The sequence below is a fragment of the Apis cerana genome, linkage group LG6 (assembly GCF_029169275.1).
Source record: "Apis cerana isolate GH-2021 linkage group LG6, AcerK_1.0, whole genome shotgun sequence".
NCBI lineage: Eukaryota > Metazoa > Arthropoda > Insecta > Hymenoptera > Apidae > Apis > Apis cerana.
In genome coordinates, this window is record NC_083857.1 from 4,970,493 (window position 1) to 4,978,028 (window position 7,536).

Here is a 7,536-nt window from a genome sequence, read left to right on the forward strand (position 1 = left end):
GTAAATAAATAAATAAATTCATAAAATATATAAATGAAGAAAAATCTGCAATAAAGTTTGCAAATAAATCATTATCTAAATAAATGTATAAATCTATAAGTAACTATATAAATAAATAATTTAAGATGTAATATAAATGAACAAAACAAAAATTTAGAAACAAGACACTACATAAATGAATTAATAAACATGTAAGTAATTAAATAAATAGAGATATAGGATAGGGATATAATAATATTAATTAAATAAACAAATTGAAATATATAATATATTTAAATGAATAAAACAGAAAAGTTTAGAAGAAAGTTATTGAAAAAAACAAGAATAAATAAATATATAAATATATAATATATATATATATATATATATATATATATATATATATATATATATATATAAGTATAAATATATAATATATAATATATAAATATATAAATAGATCATAAAAACATACAAATAAATCATTGGACAAATATATCGATAATAATCGATAAATCGATCAATAAATAAATTATATAAATAATAAAAAGTGTACAAATAAAAATATAATATAAATAATTAATTAATTAAAATTTAATAATAAAAATAAATTAATAATATATATTTTTAATATTATTTATTAAAATAATAAAAATATATATCGTGCAATACTTTAATTTTTCATGCGATTTCGATTATCGAAATAATCGAAATAATCGAAATATCGAGTTTCGTCGCCAGCCAATGAGAGAGCTTCTTGGCGAGTTTTGGCGCGCAATGTCAGTCTTCTGTGGAAAGTGAACAAGTGAGGACGTGTGATCGCTGCCGGCTTGGAAAATTCTACTGCGCAGTAAGTAATTTTGATCAAATTCTGCTACCGAATATATAAATTATTATTATTTTCGTTTATTTAATCATGGTTTTATTATTTTAAGTGTCGAAATTAATTGATATATTGAGTTTTTTTTCTAATTTCGATCATTGAATACCGGTAGTTCGTGCTTCATCGAGACGAGATTCGAATAGATTTGTTGCTTCATTTTGATATCGTTTTCCTGCGCATTTGTTTTACGATTTTGATTGCCATTTGAAAAAATTATCGATTTTCCGGATAATTTGAAAGAAAAATGACTTGTAGTATGCATACATTACGATGATTTATGACTAATTTCGATGTTTCATATGTTTCGAAATAAATTTATTAGAATAAATTAGATTATATTTGGAATGTATTTTTATAATTTTTTGATCCATTGAAACAAACGAAACGAAGATAATTTTATTTCATATTTATATATTCGGTTATTATATATTATATATACTATATATTAGGTCGGTGATCATATTTCGGTTTCTAAATGCGTCTCTTTGTAATGTTTATGTACTTTTTTCTGTTTTGTTATGGTCGAGGGTAATTAGATGTTTTCATAACATAGCTTTTCTAAGAAATTACGTGTTCGTATTTTTCCCACGCTCGACATGTTTCGACAGGCTTCGACAGGCTTCGACAGGTTTCGACAAGTTTCGACAGGCGACGCGCGCATCTCTTCTCCTCCTCTCCCTTCGCTCCGCGAAAATTCGTTAACCGAAATTGTGTTACGTTATGGTGTATCCATATTCGTATTAGAAACTTTACTTTTTCTTGCGATTTGTTTGTTGCGTAGTACGCACATATTTTTTTCTTAAATCTATCATTCCTATCATTATTATTAAATAAATACGCCATTATTATTATGCTTGGGAATCCTTTGAAATTAAATTAAATTAAATTATTCGTTTTTGTCTATTCGTTTATTTGACGATTACAGTGCTAATTAATTCACATTGTGCTTGATAATTGTTTTATTTTTATTTGTAACCGATTAATTTTATAAATTTCATGTGTATATTTGAAAATTCTCGTTTTCTTTTGTACAGATTATTACCTGTATATTGGTCGAGAAGGCGGGAAAAATTCCAACATGGACGTCATTATATTTTTTCAAAGGGAAGCTTGATTTTTCGCTCGTCTATTGTATGTATTTATTCTGTATTTTATTCGATCGTTATTACACGATATACTTTATCATTACTTAAAAGTATATTTTATCCTATATGTGTAATGAAGATTCACCATAATTATTAATAATCTTGCATTAATGATATATATTCTAAATCCTTTAATTTATACAAAATTAATAATAATCGATTCGTGGTTTTTAATAAAAGCGGTAATTTTTTCTGAAACAAATGTTCGATAGAAAGAAGAAAAAATATTTTGGTTCTTTTTACATAGATCCCCCCTTCCCCCCATTAATAATATGTCTTTATTTCCAGAGAATTTTTGTGGTCGCGCGCAATGCGATCGGTAAATTCAGTGTTTGCTTCGTAATGGTTTTCTAGTATTTAGAGCACAATAGCTCTAATTAAATTATTATAATTATTCGCGAAACTAGAGTCAGTGTTTGTTCGCCGCTTCTATTCGAAATCGACGCGTTAATAGTTCTTTATTTTTATTTTTACTTTTTTGAATATTCGTTTTCGGTACAGGGTAGAGTCAGTGTTTCCTGAGGAATAAGGCGGTCATCCATCACGCGAAGAGGTAATTGCTTTTATATATTTTCTATTCGCTTCAACTTTTTCAAATAATCAGAATTTTAATGAATGTGTTTCATATTTTATTACAGTTTTCCCTTCCTCGTGATGACTGTTTGGCGATGACATCTTGGGCCACGACAATGCAGATTCTTCGCATCTATTGGTGAGTCGCATGCATTTATGTTCCTCCGGTCATTCAATCATGTCGTAGGACGAAAGGTCCGTATCGACACGGATGACTGGTTGTATACGTAGAATTTTGCACGAGCACAGTGACCACGGGTATTTATTATATTGTATACTCGTGAATAGTAACATTTTTCTTGTATTTTATTTATTAGATCAGGATAGATCTTCTTGCATATCGCGTTTTTGAAAAGATAGTTAATATAATAGTTTATATTAAATAACAGAGTAATTATCGATATATAGAATGATATGAATAATTAGTTTGATTGATCTATGATTGAAAATATTTTCTCTATGATTATTTGATAAATAAATGAATATATTTATGAATATTATTACAAATATTATTTATGAATAAAAATTAAGATTCAAATAGTGAGAAATAATGAAATGAATTCAAAATTGTGAAGAAGACGGATATCCTCCGACTTCGTTACAATAAAAATATCAATTATTGTACAATACAATTGATAGTGCATATTAACGTTATGATATGGTTATCGATATGATAATAAACAATTTATATTTATGATTTTATTTTCGATTTCATCGTAATATTTAATTATAATGATTTTTGTTATAAATTTAAGTATGATTCTAAATGTAAAAATATTTATTTTTCCGTAAAAGAATGTATGTGAAATATTATGTGCAAGAAGATACTTCGCGACAGGTAGATTTCTGAATCTAAACAAGAATTTTTGTACTAGATTTATGTTTTCGAAACCATGTTTTGATAAAGAGATCACCTGAGGTTATTTTCATTCAAATTCTTTTTAGAGTCAATTATTTTCTATTATTTCTTAATTGTCATACGTAAATTTAATATAATAAATTCAATAATATATCAAAAATAAATTTCTTCTTTATTATTTCAATATTTTTGCTTTATAAAATTAATAAGAATTCATAAAATTTACAAAGAGAATTTATTAAAATTTGAAATAAAATGAGCGAATCTAAAATGAGAAAACATTAGTCCGTTAGAAGATGTACTAATAATTTTTTTTAGCTCAGGATTTTCAGGTTTAACCCTTTCCGTGTTCTTTGCCAGGATCTCACTCACGTGCCCAGGTGTTACTTGGGTGAGAGAGAGGCGAAGGGCATGATGATTTTAGTTCATAAGCTAATAAAAATTTTTTAGCGATTGACGATGCGTTAGTGTATCGTGCACGACGTATTTTCCGCATTTTGTGTGTGTGGTTAGGCTGTGGAATTGCGTCGTTTAATATGTTATTCTATATAACTCGAAATATTTAACATATTTATGATTAATCTCGTTACAATAACTTGTCATCAACAATATTAGATTTCTTTACTTTCAAATATAACAAATTTGATGATCGTAAAAGGCATATTCTTTTGTTAACAAATATTAATAATTAAAATTGAAATATACGCATATTTTCATGACATTTCACGCAATGATCGCTAGTCATCGTCAATCGATTTCAGGAAAATGGTACGTAAAGTTAGAGTGTGCAAGTTGTATGCCAAGCTCGGGTGTCGGAGGCGTCCCGGGACGTTTTCCCTAGTGTAGGATTTTGCGCCCGAGTATTATGTGTGAGAATCGTTGAATGAGTGTGTTGGTGTGCCTGTTTTGCTATTTTTTAAATATAGGGATAGGTAGGATAGGTAGTATACTTTCTGGTGTGTATGTTAATTGTAAGTAGGTAGGGCCGGGCAGGTTGTCACATTCTCTGATCGGGTAGGCGCGCTTTTCGCGTGACAATCTGTTTCAGGGAATAAAATTTGAAGAATCGAGAGTGAAGCCGGTTGAAACGAGTGGAGCATGCCACTCGTTTTTGGCTTTGCTCATCGATTTTTCGAATTTCCGCGGTCGTGGTCGCGAAATATTTCGAAACGAACGTTGAGCTCGAGATTCTGCACGCGTACGATGGACGATCATTACGATCGTTAATCGTTCATGTGCACTTAGTTTCCGCGATTTAGACTTTTTTCTTTTTTTTCTTTGACTTACGATTAGTGAATCTCGAGCCTAGATTTAAGTTTCAGCGGGCATTGCGCCCGAAGGAGGAAGACCGAAGAGGCCCGACAAACTGTCACGAAGAGGGCTGCAACGAATGGCTTCTCATTTTTGGTTCTTGTTTCTGAGTCCAAAGAATGGGAAGTCATTGTTACTATTTTGTCACTGTGCTCGTTTTAGTAATATGTAGTAATTGTTGTTGTATCGTCTGGCCGTTTGCATGCCGGCCCATCATTAAGATCCAGTCATCATGGGCATCGCGTTTTTTATTAGTGTTGCGATTGATTAATAACGGGTTGAATTAGACTCCTTTATTACATATGTTGCGTTAAAATGAGAATCGCATTTGCATTAGTGTTGCGTTAAGATGAGAATCGCGTTTGCATTAGTGTTGCGTCAAAATGAGAATCGCGTTTGCATTAGTGTTGCGTCAAAATGAGAATCGCGTTTGCATTAGTAAATTATAAGATATCGCGATTTTGTTATAAATTGTTTTTATATGATTATAATAAATTGTTTTTATTGTATAAAGTATAATTTATATCTTTGTGATCCTTCATTTCTAATCAGTAATAGCTTTTTAATAAATAAAATTAATTTCGATTGATTTCGATTGAATTTGTTTTAAAATATAGCGTTGCGTTGATAAATAATCGCGTTTGTTCAAGTAGTGTTGCGAATATTGAATGCCCAAATTTCTTTCACTGGAATTGTGGAAGAACTCAACGTTCCTGTTCCTGAATCACTTTAAGTGGCTAAATAAGCTACAAGGGTGATTGTACAATGGCAGTCATTAAGGAAATCATTGGATTTTTTTTGAATCATTCTTTATTAGTGTTGCGTTGTTTAAATTTGAGTGCATAGAGTAACGTTGCGTAAATAATTGATTGTTTTCGGGAATTTTCCATGTCTTTTTTATATATATTTTTTTAATAAATATAAATTATTTAATATTGCAAGTATAAGAAAGCACTCATCGCGTTGATTTAAAAAATTTCTTATTTTATAAAAAAATATATTATTTTATTGTTTTAGTGTTGCGATACAAAATGAATATTCCACTCGCGGTTTGTTGTTCGATTCATATCGAGTGGAAGATATTTTATTTTAGTAGTCCTTCTGGCTACTACATTCTTTTCTTTTTCAGCATCCCTTATCACATTATATTTTCTGCGTTTGCTGCAGAAAATATTGCTAATATTTGCAATATTTGTTTTCTCTTTGATGAAGACTTAATCATTAAAATATGAATTAAAATTATTTTTATGAAATTTCTTGAATAATGGTGAATGTTCATTATATTTATCATTTTTCATACCATTATTTTACGAATTTTTAAGAAATTACAATATTTTGAAATATTTTTTATACTTATGCTAATTCTTTATTTGATTTTGTTTCAGATATATCAATTCTATTTCAAGAAAATTTTGTATCATCGATTAATAAATATTTATATGTTACTAATTATTTGGAATTTTATTTGTTTCAGGACCTACTGATAAAATCAATCAATCATCACTCATCATATTTTATATAATGTTTCTTTCTATTTTTTCGGTTATGTTTATTTTTAAGTAGAAGGGGCCCCTAAACAAATCTTTTAGATAGATTTTTATACTGTTAGGTAGTTCCTTTAGAATAAAGAGAAATCCATTTAGATTCTGTGTTGATAATGTGATAAGGTGTGAGTCTGTAATGAATTAGGAAGGTATAAGTATTATATTTTATGGATTAATTCTGTGGATAGGTAGGGATGGTGTGATAGGGTGTGAATCTATAATGAATTGGAAAGGTATAATTGAATTTTGTAATATTAAATTATATGTAGGTAGGGATGGTGTGACAGGGTGTGAGTCTGATATGAATTGGAAACAAACTTTATTTTATAAAATTATAAAATTTGATCTTGAAGATTATAGATTAAGTTTCCTTAAGGATTGTATTAAATCACGTTTACGATTTGGATATTTCTAAGTTGATGTATTGAAATTTTTATATTGAAAAATTTAAAAAAAATAGGAAGTAGATTGCTGTAGAAAATAGAATATATTTGCAATTGTATGCTTAATAATGCTTGGTAATGCTTGGTAATGGTGATTGATATTAAAAATGATGATGGTTAATAGAATAAGTAAAATTCTCTGTGAAATGCATTTCATTTTTTTTTGTTTTCAAACTTTGTAATATATATTAATATTTTATATATTTATACTCATAATAATATAAAATATTGATATATATATATATATATATAGTAGTGTATTGTTTTTCATTTTTCAAATTTCATGTAGATTTGTTGCATAGAATTAAGGCTTAATTCAATTTTTACTTTCAGATTTAGCTTCTCAGTTTTCCTTGAGATTCACAATAATCTCCAAGAATTGGTGAGACTTAAAAATCATTATTATTTACTACATAATTTATTTTTGTATCCTCTATACAACTATAAATTTTATAGTAAATTATATATAGAAGTAAATGTATAAATAATTAATAAACAAAAGTATAAAAATAGAATAAAACGTACAAATAATTAAATAACTAAAATAATAAATGTATATATGATTCTTAGTTTTATTCAGTTATGTATGCATCTAGTTTTATATATATTTACTTCTTGAGTTATTTATTTATTTAGATATTTATTCATCCATTTGATTAGCTTATTTCTGTACATTTTGTTTTGTTTATTTACATATCAAATTATTTATATAATATTATATAATATTTATATATTTAATTATATTATATTTAATTATTTAATTATATATTTATATAATATTTATATTTATATATTTATA

At 27.5% G+C, this 7,536-nt stretch overlaps 1 long non-coding RNA gene across 1 annotated transcript; it reads left to right on the top strand.

Moving 5' to 3' along the window:
• Positions 1-523: 523 nt before the first annotated feature.
• LOC107995736 (uncharacterized) lies at positions 524-6,519 on the top strand. Its single transcript, XR_009829943.1, has 3 exons — positions 524-829; positions 1,897-1,993; positions 6,225-6,519. It is a non-coding gene; the product is annotated as an uncharacterized LOC107995736 (long non-coding RNA).
• Positions 6,520-7,536: the final 1,017 nt, after the last annotated feature.